The 20,587-nt window shown below is 37.9% G+C and overlaps 1 pseudogene; it reads left to right on the top strand.

Moving 5' to 3' along the window:
* The first annotated feature begins 3,615 nt into the window (after positions 1–3,615).
* The window catches only part of LOC147166933 (inositol 1,4,5-trisphosphate-gated calcium channel ITPR1-like), a 53,976-nt pseudogene continuing 37,004 nt past the window's right edge, over positions 3,616–20,587 (top strand).

Below are 20,587 nucleotides of genomic sequence, written 5' to 3'. Positions count from 1 at the left end.
CACGGAGTAATAACCCGACACTCCTTGCTGCTTCTGTCAGGCTTTTATCTTGGCCTGACGAGCTAATGGGCAGCAGGTGTGTTTGGCGGGATCCGCCCTCCAGCTGTTTCCCCAGCAACTGCAAGGGAAAACAGAAACAGCTGACCCCAATCATGACAGTGGAAGGCTTAAAATCTTGTTGTGTGTTGGGCTTTTGTGCTAGCACCATGTGCATGGGCCATTATAGATATCATTTGCATTTGCTGCCTTTCCATCTTTTTGCACACTGTACAAGTTATTTTCGTCTGCAATTTCATGTAGCATTTTGAAATACATAATATATGTACAGTGTCCGTCAAGTCGTTCCCCAGAGTCTTCTTTACTTTTCCACCGCTACTCCTTTCTTTTCACTTGGCCCCTTACTCGCTGCTTCTGTGTTGTTTCTTTTGGTTCAGTTGTGTCCTCTTCTGGGTCTTTCTCTTCTTTACAATCTGTAGTTTCTTCAGTATTTGTAGGTGTCCATTCCTCATCTTCCCCATCATCTTCCTATAGCTGCTCAACATCACTTGATTTGCCATCTATAATTATTTTCAAAACATCGCCAATGCTGTGTTTTTGTTTGTATGCCATCTACAACTGTCAATTGTGTATTGTCAACACCCCCACCCCCCACCCCGCAATTTGTGATATTTATTAGTTAAAATGAGAAAATTTTACCGTATACACCCACTGTTTCAAATTTTATAATTTAACTAAAACACTGATTATAAAATATTTAGTTATTTCACATTGTGTGTGTGGGTATATATATATATATATATATATATATATATATATATATATATATATATATATATATATATATATATATATATATATATATATATATATATATATTATCAATTAACTGTTTATAATGTTTACTCAGTAAAATTTTGTAGTTTTTTCATACCTTTAACTCTTCAAAAATCAAGTATCTCTCTTTTCTTAAACATGGCCATCTTGTAACGGCACTGGGAAGCCATCTGATGGAGAATTACTGCCCTCTAAAGGATTATCTATACAATGTATGTATCTGATCCAACACAGGCTTGTAGTGGGAATACAAATATTATACCTATGAAATAGAGGGCTCAAAATCTTATGTAGTATATATGATACGTTTGGCGTATGATGACAGGAGAGACTAGAGACTTTTGATCCATCATTTAATTTTTATATTCAGAAGTCTGATGATACTTTTTGTGTCCTCAAATGAGTAAAACCTAAAACGTTACCTCTTTATTTTTTATTGTATCACTCATTGGTCAACCTCATTGAGTTCTTTTTTTTAATGGAGAATGAGCAGTTGAACTCAGTTAAAATACCTACCTTGGTAAAGATTACCTTTCAAATTAAGGCTGTTAATGTTAATGCTGAATGTTGAATACAAGCAAATGTTTGACGTTCATTTCCTCAGTGTTCTTTACCCTAATCTCTTTCACTCAGACTACATTTATTAATAGAAGACACTCTAAAAGAGACCATTCATTTATCAGTAAAACTTGAGGGCAGTACAATAATCAATTAGTATGTCAATTAGTTACGGTTGCACAGAAAAGTCTACTGCTAGATTAAGTAGCCTATACAATTGGCAAAATACAAATTTTTATTTTGATTTTTTTATACCAAAAGAGGGTTCAATTGACTAATTGTTAATTTTGGAAACTGTCTCCTTAGGCTTGTGGATGACCGCTGCGTGGTTCAACCAGACACAGGTGACCTTAACAACCCACCCAAGAAATTCAGAGGTAAGGCAGCAGGCCTATCAAACACTTTGTTTAATGAGTCTGAAGGTTGTGGACGTTTTTGGGTTTGAACGGCTCTCTACAAAGACTCGATTCCCATCGTTCACATTGAAGAGGCGTTCAAAAGACTTGATGCGTTCGTGAACGTCACATAACTGACTAAGACCAACACCTTTTGAACAAGCAACTAACAGTAAAATTGTACTGTGCATGGTGACTAAATCATAGAGTAGAGAGCTACTACAATTCGCTTCCTGAAATGGATAAAAAATGGTCGGGTGGGTTTTGCTGCTTTATTCATATTCAACTAAAGCAATATTAATCAGAAATCCATGTTTAGACTAGTGGTGGCACATAGAACATTGCGGTAAATAAAATTTTTTCCCGTTAATTTGACTGTGACTAAATCCAATTTAAAAACAATTATGAGCACAAGAAGTTTGTTATATTGTTAGTTGTAGTCGTCTCTCTGTTATTTATTTCATTTGTTTGTATTGCAAAACAAAACAACACTCACTGTCAGGCAGGTCTTTACTTTTTTATTTTAACTTATTTTAGTTTAAAGATTCACATAATTTTATTTTCAAAATTCAAGGATACAAATATGTTCAATGACTTTTTTGGGGGTCACAACACACATTTCCACATGACATAAAACAAAATACAATCCCTCAGGATTTAAATAAATATGGTAAAGAGGGTATAGTAAGTTTGAAAATGACTATGTCCCATGAACAGATACTCAGCACAGAAACAATTCTGGAAGGCAGCAAAACCTGGAGGCAACAGCACCACAGACACTGTTCTCCTCACCAAACTGCATGTAAGGCCCCTCCTCGCTATATACAGTGCTGTATCTGCCATGGTGACCACTACTTGTGGTTCATGGCTATCTTTGACATACACAACAAATTTACTGTATACAAAATTCACTAAATACACAGTTGCACAGTCGAATAAGATGCAATTCATGAGCAACATCAACATTTTCAAAACTGCTCTTCATTCCTTCCTGAGTATTTTTTTCAGTATCCCAGTATTCCCATCATACTGTATCTAATTACTTTCATCACAGTTAAATTATTAATATATAAAGTTAAAATATTACCTATGTGTGAACGTTCCAAACAAAACCTAGCCTTACAATATTATCTTTTTAATGGCATATTTTCTATTTTGTTTACAGAACAGAACAAACTGAACAGTACCCATTTTTATGGAAGTCTATCTCTTTTCAACTTTATTGCAGTTAATCCCTCAATGAGTTTAACTTTATTTTTCCTTTATTTTTATTTTAAATAAAAAAAATTATAGCATGCGGCTGACTTGGAAAAGAAGCAGAATGAGTCTGAGAATCGAAAGTTGCTTGGATCAGTCATCCAGTATGGAAATGTCATTCAGGTACGTTCAACAACTTGAGAGATAATCTCATAAGTAATGAGCATCATAGGGATTGGCATTATGTATAGTCCCTCTTTTACAATTTTATAACGTTTTACAAAAGGGTAATTGCACATCTCATCTGGCCTTATGGTGCCCCTTTTGTTAAACATGACACCAGCTTTATCAGATATTGATATTTGTTGAGACAGTTATTATATTGATTGGAAGGGAAATTGATCCATGAAGCAAAGGTCCTTGACTCTTTCGATTGAAGTCACTTCAAGTTTTTAGAGAATAAACAAATACAAAGCAAATCACTGAGTCCTGCTGTATTCGGCTGTGTGACATTTATTTTCATGGCCTAACTAGTCTCTATGTTTTCACTGTCTGCTTTGTTCTGCTTTTTGTGATGGTAATGTAGCTATTTACAGTAATTTGTAACATCCGATAATACTTTTCTCCCAAGCTTCTGCATTTGAAAAGCAATAAGTACCTGACAGTGAACAAGCGTCTACCTGCACTGCTTGAAAAGAATGCCATGAGGGTGACACTGGACTCAGCTGGAAATGAGGGGTCCTGGTTCTACATCCAACCTTTCTACAAATTGTGGTCCCTGGGAGACAGTGTGGGTAGATGACTGAAATTGATGCTTTAATTCTAACAGGACTTGTGGATAAATTACTGTATGTATAATTATAATGAATGTCATTAGTTCCTACTTAAAAAGCTACAAAATAAATAGATGAAAGAGTTAAATTGAAATTATTAATTTAAGCAGCCTCAACTGTGCCATTGCAGAGAATAGTTAACTACTGTCCAATAAAGTCATACATGATACGGTCCACAGCGCCCTCTAACGTTCATTTTCATTTTATTCACCTGATTTCAAGAGCTACATAAACCAATCTGTGAAAATATTTAGTATATTGTGATAGAAGATGGACTCAGATGTTTTTTTTTTAAGAATGCAAGGATTTGGCTGAATGAAAAAAATATTTCTGGTATGCCCTAGTAAAACAGTAGTGGTAATGCACATGGCAACACAGTAGGGCTACTCTTCAATTGTTGATATTGCAACATATTGGGACATAGATTAAAAAAAAAAGAGTAATATTGCAGAAGTACGTTTTACAAAAAAAAGTGCATATTTCAGAAGTATGTTTTAATTTTGTATACAATTTCTCTAATGCACTCCTGAAGGTGGTGATTGGAGATAAAGTTGTCCTTAACCCAGTGAATGCAGGACAGCCTCTACATGCCAGCACTCACCAGCTGGTCGACAACCCAGGATGCAATGAGGTACAATTTCACATTGATTCAAATTTTGTTTAGAACAGTACAGTATATTCCATATACAGTCATCGAAAAATGATTAGAGTTCCTTGTTTTCTTTAACTTCTTGTTCTTTTTAATGCCTGGTAGTACTATTACATATGTATCATGTGACTAACAGACAGAAAAAAAGGATGAGTTACCCAAATGTACTGTTTTTGGCATCACACTGCCACAGCAGCAGATTTAAGAACTTAATTGATTTAGGTTAATATGAAGAAAACCATGGGAAATAAAACTCATATGAGACATTTATGTCGACATCTCTATATTTGTCCAAATACATTTAGTTGTACCTTTAGTTCTATCAGGTATTTAAAAAGAAACTGAATAAAAAGCGGTGGTCTAATATATATATATTTTTTTGCCATGACTGTATATCTGTACATTTTCCAAAATGGCTAAATATTAATTGTTATTGACAGCAGAAATTTCGTCTTGAAATCTATATACTCTTCCAACACAGTTAGCAATTATGAGCTGAGACTGAGAGGAACTTCAATGTTTGGGAAAACAAAAACCAAAACAAATGTGAAACGTGTGAGATGTATGTCAGTGAAAGGAGTCAACTGGAATAATTTTGATTGTGAATTGAAACTGTGTAACTCAATTAAGAATTTCAAATACATGTATAAATGCAAGATTATAGTTATTATTATTGTAAAAATATGGACAAAATATATGTTTCTATAAATGTGTGTCAGTAATTAGAACATTTTTATAAATATATGCATGCGTATATGCAGTATATTGTTGGACTTGTGTGTAGATGCAGTATGTGAATGTATGAACTTGTAATAGTTCTGTTACCTTGAATGTAGTATTTATTATGCGAAAAGGGTAGACAGTATAAGCTTTGGCTTCAAGTCTACACCTTTTGTTCTCTGTTCTTATATGTATATTTTTATTTTTTTTAAACTATTAATTCTTATGTTAATAAACTCAACTTAACTATATAGTGCTGCATTGTCGTTATCTAGGGTAGTTACGAAATTTATATAGCTAATACATTTGTATGATATAGTTGTATGGTTTTGTATTTTAATAAATGGCCTCTGATGTTTTGTTTTACATCTTTTATCTAGGTTAATTCTGTAAACTGCAACACCAGCTGGAAAGTTGTTTTATTCATGAAATGGAGTGACAACAAGGAAACCATCCTCAAAGGGGTTGGTACATTGTTATTACATTTAGTGACAGATCGCACTCCCTTCTAAATTACATTTGCAATGGCAGGGAGATGTTGTTCGGTTGTTCCATGCAGAGCAGGAAAAGTTCCTCACATGTGACGACCACAGAAAGAAGCAATATGTGTTCCTTAGAACAACAGGCCGCCAATCTGCCACATCTGCCACCAGCAGCAAGGCACTCTGGGAAGTAGAGGTGAGTATGTTCTTTTTCTTTCTTTTTTTGGAAAGGTGTGTGGAGCCTAATAATCCTGAAGAAGAACAACAACTGTTGTTTGCACTGTTTTACATCTTTAACGATAGCAAACACGTGGAAAAGTCCATGAGTTTGTCTTACATTTTGACCTTTGCAGGTGGTCCACCATGACCCATGTCGGGGAGGTGCAGGCTATTGGAACAGCCTGTTCAGGTTTAAACATTTGGCAACTGGTTGCTATTTGGCTGCAGAGGTGGGTGAGGTGTGTGTCTCCACCTTTATCGCTGACATTCCCAATTTGTTACAGTGTAGCAAAATGTTTTTATTTAATAATAAACTGGCTAAGGTACGCAGGTAAATCCCATGCGCAATAACCATAAATAGTAACTTGGTATGTGGTTTGTTTGACAGGTGAACCCTGACTTTGAGGAAGAGAGTGTTGAGCAGCGATCTGCAGTAAGTCATTTTGATGACTGAGTGTTGATTGGCCTTCCACTATCATGATTGTCTTTGTGTTCATATATCTGCTGGATCTTTGCTTTCTGTTCTAGGTGGTGGACTTCACACCTTTTAATTTCCAGGTAAGATATAACTAAATTACAAATACAAATAACATGAATAATAATGGATTGTCCCAAAAAGATTGTGCATAATTATAATTATCATATTTAAAAAAAACTTGTCCGACATCCAAAATGGTTAGATTCTACTTGGTGTGGTACAGTTTTGGGTACACATGTATGATAATAGCACAACATTGTACCGATCAAAGATCAAGCAATATAAAACAAATGGTTTCAACAAATCAATTTACTGGTAGTGCTGAATGCTGATTCATTTCGTACTTGAAATCACCACTGGTGGGCAGACTTTTATTATATTGTACTCAGCCAGGCTCCAGGGTATGTCAGGTATGCGTATGCTTCAGCATTACTGTATAATGCATAGATGATATAGATCATAGATTTCCTTAACTTGAGTCCATGATTGTGGCTGGAGGTCTTTCTTACATTGTTCATCTTCTTAATTCAGCTGGATGCAGATAATGAAGCTTTACGTGGCCGTCTACGGGCCCCTCAAGAGAAAATCATGTACACTCTTGTGCCAGTCCCAGATGGCATGGACATTTCGTCCATCTTTGAATTAGACCCCACCACTTTGAGAGGCGGAGACTCGATGGTGCCCAGGTACAAATTAAACACGTTAAAAAAACATTTGCAACTTTATACATCCACTACTTATATAATATCTATATATTTAATATAATTTTTTCGCTGTTCTTGTTGCATTGAGCGAAAGAGAAGTTTTTTTTTTTTTTCCTGTCTGCCAAATTATACACGAATATCCATACAATTATTTTGTATACTGCTGGAACTGTGGCTTATTCCAGCTGATTTCGGGCAAAAGTCAGACTACGCCCCGGACTGGTCACCACACAATAACGGTACATTTAGAGACAGAAAACCAGTCGCAAAATATCATGTCTTTGAACAGTAGTGTTGATTGCTGAAAAGCTTCTACTCTGTCCCATTGTCAGGCACATGCCTACAGGCTGCAAATAACAAACGGTAATACCTCATAAATACTAGAAATAACCCTGCCCCTCAAACTTTAACTACTAGAGGACTAAATTAATTTGAGGGACAAGCAGTACACAAAGATAAGATTGTTACCTACACTGAGCAGTGAGCAATTACATAATCCCCAGCAAGAAAGTGGCTTCTGTCTACATGTGCTTGGCAGCTTGACATAGTGAGCACACAGATACTGACACTCCTGTGTGGTAGCTGTGAGCATCCTGTTGTCTGACATTCCTGCAGAGGTCATTACTGGATTATCCGCATTAATGCCACACACTTGATTGTGTCATTTTAGGCCTTATCTCTAGTACTGCTACTTATTATGCTGTTCATTTTTTGCAACCAAAAACAAATATGTAGATTACTTAACACCTGAATGTTCCAGTTTATGTAATAATTCATGATCTTGCGGTATTCTACATTGAGTTAATTACAGGGTTGGCATAGTTACCTTGAAAAAATAATTAAAGTAATTTAATTACTGGATTTACTTTACTGATGACTTGATTTCAAAAGGAACTAAAGTAGATTAGAGGTTACTTTATTTGTTACATTCATCAGCTGCAAAAATAAAAATGACAACCGGTTTGACAATACTTTAGAGCAGATTATTGGCCATCAATAGACACTTGCAGAATATGAGAAAATGTCTTATTTATATTGTTTCTATATCTTGTTGCAATTATAATCTACTTTGTTTCTAGAGATTTCACATTTTATTATTTTTTTCATTTGTTTCATTGATGCTCAATGGCAGTTTTTAAAGTTAGTATGTAAATTTAAATTCATTCATTATAACAATTCAATTAGCCAATCACTAAATTTTGTGGATTACCTTTTGAATTCTGTCTTTTCTAATCAATGCCGGCATTGATTTGGTTTTGAATTAAACATTTCACATGCTTCATTGCTGCGTTCTTCCATTGTTGTAATTTCAAGGAGTTCATATGTGCGGCTAAAGCACTTGTGTACCAACACGTGGGTTCACAGCACCAACATCCCCATTGACAAAGAAGAGGAAAAGCCTGTTATGTTAAGAGTGAGTTTGATAAAAAAAAAAAAAAAAAGGCTTGTCATTTATCAAGTACATAAATACAGTATATTAATATGAATCATGTTCAATGTCTTCAGATTGGAACTTCCGCAGTGAAAGAAGACAAGGAGGCTTTTGCCATTGTACCAGTGCCACCAGCAGAGGTGCGGGATTTAGACTTTGCCAACGATGCAAGTAAAGTGTTGGCGTCAATTGCAGGCAAACTGGAAAAGGGAACCATTACGCAGAATGAAAGAAGGTAAACACTACAGTGTTTATTTTCAAGCAGCTTTTAATTTTATCTCAAATTACATCTATGTTCTAGGTATAGTATACATACTGTATGTTTTATAATATACTCGCACATACTCTCTCCAGGTTTGTGACCAAGCTTCTGGAAGATCTAGTCTTCTTTGTAGTGGACATTCCAAACAGTGGACAGGATGTTTTGGAGATCATGGTGAACAAACCTAACAGAGAAAGACAAAAACTCATGAGAGAGCAGAATATCTTGAAGCAGGTTTGTGTTAATCCACAGGAAGTCCTTCAAGAATTTCAAATATTTTCAAGAGCTTATCTTAGAATTCTTCACTGTTTGTGTAGATCTTCAAACTTCTTCAAGCCCCTTTCACAGACAGTGGTGATGGTCCCATGTTGCGCCTAGAGGAGCTGGGCGATCAACGGCATGCTCCTTTTCGACACATTTGTAGGCTTTGTTACAGAGTGCTACGTCACTCTCAACAGGACTACAGAAAGAACCAGGTGGGTGAACACGACTGCTTCACTCTGACTCAATGGCCTTCATTCTTTGGTAATTATCCTCTTTTGTCTTCTTTTTACAGGAATATATTGCCAAGCAATTTCGCTTCATGCAGAAGCAAATAGGCTACGATGTGCTTGCAGAAGACACAATAACTGCTCTACTGCACAACAACCGGAAGTTGCTCGAGAAACATATTACTGCTGCAGAGATAGACACATTTGTCACTCTTGTGAGGAAGAATCGGGAGCCAAGGTGAATTTGAGAAAATGGCATGGGTTCTGGCTGCTATTGTAAAATGGCAGGAAGTGGGGTTTGCCAAGATCGCAGATTGACAATTCTGAAAATCCAGGCATTTCTTATATGTCCACAATGCAACGCTTCATTTCCACGGTGTATTGTATTGCTTTTGCCTGTGACCAACATACAAACCAGACATAATGTTATGGTAGTCAAACAACATTTCATCACATTTTCAATTTAAAATAATCCTCACAAATCAAATTACAATGATCCAAAGTGCAATGCTTTTCAATGAGTGGAGAGTATCTTTTCACTGAGGACAAATGTTGCATTCGAGGAATGTGGAAAATCTGATTTATCCCACTCGGATTGTGTCAGTTCCAACCTCAAAGTTTTCGAAGCAAATGTTAATACAAGATCAATCTTTGTTGTTTACATTTATTTTCTTCAAACGCTTTGAGGGCGGAACTGGGACATTTTGAGTGGGATAAATCCAAGTCCAAACCCTCCTCAAATGCAACATAACTACGCCATTTTGACTTGTGACGTCATCTCGGAATTGTCAATAGCAGGATAATAAATTCCTTTTTTTTTTCTCGAACAGACTTCTTGCGTGTTTGGTGATGTATTCTTTCGATAATTTTAGGGAAGCTCGCAACTGCATAAAGGCCACCTTGTGGGATTTGACTGAGTGTGTGGCAATTGTATGTAGAGGTGCAGTGTGTGCCCATCCTGAGTTGTTTCAAATTGGACAATTTGCTCAGTATAATTTTTAAGAAATATCTGATTTGTAGACTTTGACTGTGAGGGAGGAAAAATGCTCAAATTTGGCCTGTTTGTGTGTACCTAGCATCAGCATTATTATTTAGTATTGTTATTATTATTAAGATGCACAGAAACGCAGAGTTGAAGGGAGTTTTGTCATATAGGATATGGAATGACTCCTTCTGTCTGGCTCCAAGTCAGCCCTTAGATCATTCCTAGATCATTATTTTGTCCGCACTACATTGGGACAGATTATATATAATCAATAATAAATATAGCTCATTATTCTGCACCTCATGTTGGGAATCAGAATGATGAAGAATACTTTGCTTAGTAACCAAGTAAAAATCTGGGTTAAGATATCTCTGGCATTTGTTGTACGCAGGTTTTTGGACTACCTGTCAGATCTTTGTGTGTCCATGAGCAAATCCATCCCTGTGACTCAGGAGCTCATCTGTAATGCAGTGCTTGATCTGTCCAATGCTGACATCCTCATCGAAACTAGGTTAGCCTCATCATTTCCGTTCACCAGCTGATTTTATTTTGAAAATCAATCAATACATAACTTTGAATTATGTCTTGTGTATTAGATTAGTTTTATCAAGGTTTGAGGTTGAAGTAGCAACAAATGGTGATAATCCAGTTGAGGCGGAAGATGAAGAGGAGGTGTGGCTGTTCTGGAAGGACAATTTCAAGGATATACGAAGCAAGAGCGTACGAGAGTTGGCCCAGGATGCAAAGGAGGGTCAGAAGGAGGATCATGAGGTGGTCAGTTACTACAGGTCAGATATGTTTGAACATACATTTTGCTTTGTTTAATTTGTGAAAGAATCAATTAATTAATTCCCAATTATTGCTTGTGTGCTATGTTGATGAAGACTGTATTTACCAGCTCAGTGGACTAGTGGTAGAGTGTCCGCCCTGACATTGGGAGGTAATTGCCTCCTTGCTTGACACTCAGCATTAAGGGTTGGAATTGGGGGTCGTGGTGGGAGGTGGGTTAGTTCACCATATGATTCCTGAGCGCGCGCGGCACGCTGCTGTTCACCGCTCCCTCGGGGAGTTATCAAATAAGGAGAACAAATTTCATCCCACTTAGTGTGTGACAACCAGTGACTTTAACTTTACTTCAACTTAATTTGTCTATATTGTTGTAACTTTGAAGTTCAGATCCCATTTGTGACCATTTTATGTAGAATTCCAAATAATATGAAAGAGTTTCCATACTTTTTGTTGCAGCTCTATATGATGTGGGTGTATTAAAAACCTAAACACATACTGTAGCTGGCAAACGTCATCCACACAATTTCTTGATAGGTGCCAACTCAACCTTTTTGCCCGGATGTGTTTGGACCGTCAGTACTTGGCCATCAATAAGATCTCTGGGCAGCTGGATGTGGATTTGATCCTTCGCTGTATGTCTGATGAGGATCTGCCCTATGACTTGCGAGCCTCTTTCTGTCGCCTCATGCTGCACATGCATGTGGACCGTGATCCCCAGGAGCAGGTCACACCTGTCAAATATGCTCGTCTTTGGTCTGAGATCCCCTCTCAAATTACAATTGACGAGTGAGTTCCTTCTTAAATTTGTTGCAGGATTAATTTGCATGCATGTTGCTCCAAGTGGTGCTGTTCATTTCTTGTCTAACTTTCCATTTGTCTTACTAGCTATGATAATGATGGAACCAGCAGAGATGAGATCAAAGAGCGATTTTTCCTCACCATGGATTTTGTAGAAAATTACCTGAGAGAGGTAGTGTCACAAAATGTTCCCTTCTCTGACCAGGAGAAAAACAAGCTTACCTTTGAGGTATTTTGTCTTGAATAATCAACATACATAAAACAAAAAGTGGTCATTTGTGTTAGATTTTGTTCTTTGTTGTAACTACTGTATACCTCTTGCCAATTAATTTTATACCACTGATGATAAGCCTGTTTTTTTTCTTTCATTTTAAATCATGCTACATTTGTATGGAGCATGTATTTATGGGATGAGGAGCACAATTGAATATGTGCTTTAAGCTCATGTAAATGTGCCAATTCTGCTTGTTATCATCATCCCTAGTTTGGAGCTTTCAATTCCAACAAAATTTCTCTTTTGTCTTTCAAGATGATGTGGTACACTGCATCTTGGATGCTGCAGAAATGTTAATTAAGTCAGGAGTTGAAATTTAGCTTACAAAAAGGGTGATGATAGATAGGAGATAGGGATGATATGGAGACAGGATTGCCAATTGCTTCATTGTTCTAATGACATATTTTGATATTATGAGGAAATATCATCGTCACTAGGAAAAAATGTCGTCAGTGTTGCTTTTGTCAGACATTTTAGTGTTAATTTTTTGGGATGAAAATGCTTGGTAGTCTTAGTCACATTTGAGCTATTTTAATGCGATAGCTTTACTCCAGTTTTAGTTGACAAAAATTAAAAAGTTTTAGGCACATTTTTTAGAATGGATATATATATATATATATATATATATATATATATATATATATATATATATATATATATATATATATATACTTACTTAAAACATGTAAATATAAATGAATAACTGCACAGACATTGCTCAAACAGATATTTAACAAAACCAAAGACATCACCATATTGTGTTGTGTTATGTGGTCACCAGTTTTCCTATACACTGTAAGCCATTGTTGTCAATTTATTTTTCAATAGGTAGTGAATCTGGCAAGGAACCTCATATACTTTGGGTTCTACAACTTCAGTGACCTGTTAAGGCTGACAAAGATACTGCTGAATATTTTAGACTGTGTCCATGTCAGTATCGTATACCCCATCGACAAGATTGAGAAAGAAGGGCAAACCAAAGGTTGGCATCTTGCTCTTGACACTTCACTCATGGTATTTCCATCATGGTTGAGGTTTGTGTTTCTGTAGCTGGCAGTAATGTGATGAAGTCCTTTCATGGAGTTGGGGAGCTAATGACCCAAGTAGTGCTGCGAGGAGGCAGTTTGCTACACACCATACCAACTCATCAGCCAGAGGGCGATGTAGTTAAAGCCCAAGCTGAACCAGAGAGAGAAGACATCATGGTCATGGACACCAAGCTTAAAATCATTGAAATTCTACAGGTGTGGCAGCAGAATACTACTTCTTACTGGAACTCACAACCAGCGCTGTTTTAATTATACCTTCTGTTCCCTCAGTTTATCCTAAACGTGCGGCTAGACTACAGGATTTCCTGCCTACTCTGTATTTTCAAAAGATAATTTGATGAAAACAACCAGCAGTCAGAAAATGCTGCCAGCCAGAACGGAACCATTAATGTCACCAGTCAGATGCCAGGTATGTGAGGGCACACTAAAAAATCTCGACTGGTTGACGAATGCAAGTGCACTGTGCCATGCTCAACCATGGTAGACATCAGCCTCAGTACGCTTGAACTTGCCGTGTATTCAGTGGCGTATGACGTTCATACTGTGAATTTGATTGGCACATCACAGTAGTACTGTAAGCCAGTGGAGGACCAAGAAGGGAAGCATAACTATGGTCAGCATAGAAGAGTTGGCCCAGTGCAAGTGCATTCTTAAACATTTTAAAATACAAAAATATCCTAAACCTAAATCTAAACCCTTCAGGAAATCTTGACTTTGAAAATATTGAGGAGCAGGCAGAAGGAATATTTGGAGGAAGGTAATTCTCAACTTGCTACATAAACAAAAGCTTGACACAGGATTCAGTAAAGATAATTAGTTATTTATAAGTATAATAATAAGTTATTTTCTCTCGCCATTTAGTGAAGAAAACACTCCTCTAGACCTGGATGACCATGGTGGACGTACCTTCCTAAGAGTGCTTCTACATCTTACCATGCATGACTACCCTCCTCTCGTGTCTGGAGCACTTCACTTGCTCTTCCGACACTTCAGCCAGAGGCAGGAAGTTCTCATGGCTTTCAAACAGGTAGAGCTGACCACTGCTGTTTCCTTCTCTGTTTTTGTTTTTTTTGAACTTGCAGTTCTGGGTATAACACAGATGATTCAACATTTAAAGAGGTTGGCATTCCATCAATACTAGGGATGACCCGATCACATGATCAGAAATCGGGCCAGATCACGTGGTTGCTGACTCGATCGGAATCGGACGTTGTCTCGTTGTCATGTCGGATAAATACATGAGGTTATTTTGTATAACTTTTTTTATTAAATCTGGAGTTGCGCGGCGGAACAAAGTGAGACTTAATTTTTCCACACAGCTTAGCGTGCGTCATGGCGTCACTTTGCTACAGTGACGCTATTAAGGTAATCGACTGGCGAGGCTAAACAAGGAAATGGCGCCGAGGTATTTGGAAGTAGATGATAATAAGTTATTATCTTTAATATGGAAAGATAGACAGTGCGACTTGCACTGTGCGCAAAGAAAACATTTCGTGTGGCGGAAAGGATATACAGTAGATGCGTTGCGTCCCCGCTGCACCACTGGACTTCTTCGACCGGGAGCCGGCAATCCCCGTCGCCATAAGGCGCTGGCGACTTGGACGTGCTTTGTGTTATCTCGGCGGATCGAGCTTTTTCCTCCCTGCGGATCCATCTGCGGCCCCTGCGCCGGTGACTGAAGGAAGAACTCATTCAATGCAAAAAGACCAAAAAAAGCTTTCAGAGGTCTGAAAAGCAGATGGCCCGAGCTAGAAGACCTTCTCAAAGACTGGGTGCACACGCAGAGAGCAGATGGCCGGGGTGTTTCAATGGTGCAGATCCGACTGAAAGCCAAAAACAGCCGGCTAAGTGAATATTGACGATTTTGAAGGTGAACCATCATGGTGTCTTCATGGGATGAAGAGGACTATCCATCAGCGCACGGACAACACTGTGTCAGCAACTCCCTCCAGACCACGAGGAGAAAATAGCACTGTTCTGCGAATTCACGCGAAAAAAGATTAACAAATATTGCATCGGACCGGACGAGATAATAAACATGGATGAAGTGCCTCTGACTTTTGACTTGCCTCTCACAAGGACTGTGAACAAGAAAGGCGAGTCGTCCGTCGCACTGAGGACAACTAGCCACGAAAAAACAAATTTCACTTGTGTCCTGGCCTGCACAGCATCCAGACATAAACTTCCACCGATGGTGATTTTTAAACGGATGACTGTACCAAAAGAAGATTTCCCGAAAGACATCTCTGTAAAAGTCAACCAGAGAGGGTGGTTGATGGAAAGTGTGATGAAGGAATGGCTGAATGAGTGTTATGGCAAGTGACCTGGGGGATTTTTTCGCAAAAAAAAAAAGGAAAAAGAAAAAAGCTTTGCTCGTTTTGGACATTATGAGGGCCCATATTACTGACAGCCATCAAGAGCACAAACTCCATTCCAGCTGTGATTCCTGGGGGTACAACAAAGTATTTGCAGCCACTAGGCATTAGTGTCAATCGTGCTTTTAAAGTGGCACTGCGTGTTCAGTGGGAGACTTGGATGACTAGCGGTGACAAATCATTCACCAAAACTGGTCGCATGCAAAGAGCAACTTTTGCTAAAGTCTGCCATCGGATACCGACAACATGGAGAAGTGTGATAACATCCACGTTCACCAACGGGTTTAGGAAAGCTGGACTGCTGCGTGACGATGAGGACGGCGCAATAGCTGACAAAGCCGTTCGGAGGCTGTTCGATCCTGACATTCGATTCTTGGTTTTGAGAGTGACACAAAAGGAGGGGAAATGGCTAACGAGGCCATTCTGGACCTTTTCTTTTCCGACACGGAGTAAGAGGAGTTTGAAGGTTTTATGTACTACGCAGAGGAAGATGATGGCACGAGAATTACCGGTAAGGACAGACTTTTCCGCTAAAGAAGGCTGGTTATTTTTGTTACAGTAATGTATTTTTGTACAGTTATTATTGCACCTTTACTGGCAAGCACATTTAAAAACAGTTATTAGTTATTGTCTCGTCAAGCGCTGTAAGTTTTGTACTGTTGTTATACTGTACTAGTGACTGTATTATTTGTGCACCTTACAAATACTGCTCAGATGTTAATAAATGGGACACTTTGCGTTCCCAAACAGTTATCTATGTCCCGACAATCCCTTCTGTGGTAGTGGGAACCCTCATGTACTAGTGCGGTAACATTATAACACCTGCTGCTTACAGTTGGGTGCAGTTTATGTGTGGACCAAACTCGAGTATTCCCCAAACTTGGCTCACACGGCTTATAGTCAGGTGCGCCATGTAGGCCGGATTTTACGATACCGTATTTATTTTCTTTCTTAAGTAAAACAACATTAGGTAAGCCCATCAATTTGTTAAGTAGCAGGCTTTAAAGTAGCACTAAGGAACATTTCAACCGTAATAAAATATTTTCATAACTCTTCTGATGATATATCGATTTAAAACTAGTTAAATTGTACCTTTGCCATGGCCTGTATCACTTTTACTGGCACTAAACAACTTTGAGGAGGATGGTAGGAACACTGCCACACAAAAAAAACTATACATTTGCTGACTGCTTTATGGCATACGTCACTTCCCCCTTTACCCATTCGTTACATAAGACGGAAGTCAATTTGATTCTCATGCTTGTCCTAATGAGAAACGTGGTCTTCCTTCAGGCATAACATTACCGACTTTGTCCATATGGTGGCGCCACAATCAACGCAAACTGAAAGTTCCTTAGTGTTGCTTTTAAAACGGCTACAGTAAAAATAAAGCTCTTGTTAAAAATGTATATACTGCTTGATAATAGCCCTTTGAGTAACTCATAGATGTGCCAAAAAAGGGGGTTTAAATGTTACTTAGTTTAACCACTGTTTACTCGCCATATAAAAGGTGTTGGGGTAGTTACTAAAAATAAAAAAACAGATTTTTTTCCCCCTCCTTAATAAAATGCCGAAGTTTCGGATCGGGACTCGGAGACGGCCGATCGCAAAATGAGGTGACTCTGACTCTGATCCAAAAAAGTGTGATCTGGACATCCGTAGTCAATATTGACGGGAGGGTCGTCAATCAGTCAATGACGGCTGCCCTGATTGACGAGAAACATTAGAAACATTGACGGACTCAGCATTGCCAGAAGTAGGTTTTTGTTCGTCAAGGTAATTATCAATATCCTTGTCACTTGACTGACGAATGACAAAAATAAAACCTTGACGGATGCCCACTTATGTAATGTCTCTCAAGTCAGTTGACAGCAGATGCTGGTTGGTGGGAGAGCACTGCCTTTGATTAATATTTGTATCAATAACAAGATTTTTTATTTATTTATATTTAAATATTAGAATGGGTATTTGGTCCAGTAAATCAATAATGTATCCCAGCTACCATAAATAATATTATTGACATAATCAAATAAATTTACACACATGGGAAAAACAAGTTTATGTTGCCAACATGTGTGCCTATTATCATTAACATATCTTTAATGTAATGAAGTATATACTGGATAATTTGTCTAACAAATAATAATAAATGAACTATAATTGAAATTGGACGAACAGGATGGATGGATGGATGGATGGATGGATGGGATTGTGTAATAAAAGCAAATGCATCTATTGATAAAGAGAGCTCCTGCCTGCATTAAAAATATCAAAACACAAATCAAAGTTAAGTTAATTGTCAATATCTTTATTACATGGAGACGAAGGTTCCAGGTGAATTCAATGAACAAATAAACTAATAAATGAGCACATCACTCTTATTTAATAGGGTGTAATGTGGTTTGTACGATTGGAGTTGCCGAAACATGACATCATCGGGCAATCAGGGTGATCTCCATTTGACCATTGCACATCAATTGAAACCATGTCTAAAAAGCACAGTGAATTCTTCACAGTTATAAATTCTGCTTTTTACTTAGATGTGTTCCTGTTTGTATTTTTAATATGTTTGGCATTTTATTTCATGAAACTATGACAGTAATTGGTCTCACAAACAATGACTTCTCAGCCATATACGACAGGAAGCAGTGATAGGAAAAGAGGTTCTGCACTTAATGTTAACGTCAGATGAGTGACTTCTCTGTATAAGTAGGATTTTTCATTCCTGATAATTGTTTCAGCTAATTGATAAAATGTACCACTGTCTCCTTCAATAATGGTGATTAATTTTGTCTGCAGGTGTTCTCAATTAAAGATAGACTGATTTACCAATATACCGTTTTTTTTCAGGGCTGATACCGATACCGATTATCCGTAGTCAAGGACGCCAATAACTGATATTTGGAGCCGATATTCATTTTCACTAAAAGGGAAAATATTGGCATCAAAAATTGTAAAAATGCAAACTTTAGCTCTTATTTGTTTGTTTGTTTGTTTATTCATTTAAGAATATGTTTATTGAACAACGTTTAGTTAAAACAATTTTTTATTGGAGTTAAAAAAAAAGTCTTAGTTCTTAGACATCTTTGTTTTACAAATATAAAAAAAAGTTCAGCGATTTTACAGGGGCAGTAGCATGTCTTCAAAAGTTGAACAAAAATTTAAGTAAATAGCTCCCAATTGTTTGCTATAGTAAATAAAGTATTTTAAATTTCAAAATATCTGAAGTATTAAAATTTTACTTACTGGTATCTTAGTTTTAATTTCAAACAAAAACAACGTGCAGAGAGATCCCAGGGTCAGAAGCATCTATAAAAATGTAAGTAATCAGTTCCCTGATTTTTTTCCCCTTGAACACTTTTTTTAAATGGATCCATTATCGGCTGTATAATTCTTCAAAATGACCGATGCCGTCATTCGTCAAAATGATGAATATCGGCGCCGATAATCGGCCCAACCGATAATCGGTCTATCCCTAGTCTCAATATTGGAACACGTTGAGCCCCTTTAGATATGCACAGTGCACCGTTTCTACCACTAGGTCTCAATAATACCGAGAGTATAGAGTTCCATGCAGGCATGAAGTTAAGATTAAGTTTAGGAAAAAAAGGTGGACATTCCGTCAGCTCGTCAGTGACGTCGAATGACGGGAACATTGAGCGATGGCCATTTTGCTGAGGAATGACGAATGACAGATTAACGTTTACGCCGCCGTTCGGCTTGAAATATTGACGGATTCACGATGACGGAAGGGAGTCCCGACTGTTGACAATTCTCGAATGACAGACGCTCAAAATTCATTGACGCACCCACCTCTGAACATTTAAATGTTTTAAAAGGTAAGGAAAGTAAACCCTCCATCCTGTGTATCAAAATATGCCGTAGGTCCAGCTCCTTGTGACCAGGCAGGATGTCGATAACTACAAGCAGATCAAATCAGACCTCGACCAATTGCGGTCCATTGTGGAGAAGTCCGAGCTGTGGGTTTACAAAAGACAGGGAGAAGATGGGATGGATGGTGATGGAGCCTCTGAGTCAGATAACAAAAAGAAGGTAAAGTTGCTACAATTTAATGTTACATGCTAGTGTCAGCAGTTCCGAGCTACAACTTAGGCCACAGGTGTCAACCTCAAGGGATGGGGTCCTGTATGGTTTAGAGGTTTCCCTAGTCCAACACAGCTCATTCAAATGATCATCTCATCAGCAAGCTCTGCAGGAGCCTGATAATGATCATGATCATTGAATCAGGTTTGTTGGAGTAGGGAAACCTTGAAAACATCCATCCGTGGAGGACCTGACTTTGACACCTGTGACCTAGGCAAAGCTTAAAGGACCTAGTTGGTCATCTAGGTTGTTTATGTGTCTGTACCTTTGAGAAACTATATGGAGGGTTTAACAGGTGCCGTATAAGTAGCTTCAAATCAGTAAATTGAGTTGATGCAGTCCAATACTGTAATTAGTTAACACGTCCATGTTCTTTGTTTTACAGGGGGATTCACTCGGTTCTGACAAGAACGGTACAGAAGGCACTAGTAACTATAACTACAGGGTTGTAAAAGAGGTATACTAATTTATCATGTATAGTTATTGAGCTGTTTTCTTTGTTTTTAAATCTTATTTCCCATTTCTGTCCAGATTCTGCTGCGTCTCAGTATGCTGTGCGTCCAGGAAGGGAGCTCAGGGAAGAAGAGTAAGAAACAGCAACAGAGGCTGTTGAGAAACATGGGAGCTCACTGCGTAGTGCTAGAGCTTCTACAGATTCCATATGAAAAGGTCCTTATGTAGTTCAGAGGTTGAAGATTGTATCACATGCATAATAATATTTCTAGGGGGAAAAAGGAAAGATTATGTGTTTTCTACAACAGGGTGAGGATGTTCGCATGCAAGATATCATGAAAGTGGCTCATGAGTTTCTGCAGAATTTCTGTGCAGGCAACCAGCAAAACCAAGCTCTTCTTCACAAGCATATCAACCTCTTTCTTAACCCAGGGGTGAGGGACACACCCAAATCAGATTCTAGCCATTGATAGAGACCTAATTTTAAGCTTTATCAGTCATTTGAA

This window comes from Leptonotus elevatus, chromosome 10 (genome assembly GCF_054856555.1).
Source record: "Leptonotus elevatus isolate MCC_2025b chromosome 10, RoL_Lele_1.0, whole genome shotgun sequence".
Taxonomy (NCBI): domain Eukaryota; kingdom Metazoa; phylum Chordata; class Actinopteri; order Syngnathiformes; family Syngnathidae; genus Leptonotus; species Leptonotus elevatus.
Note: the sequence above shows the minus strand (reverse complement) of the source record. Positions and strands in the feature narration are given on the sequence as shown.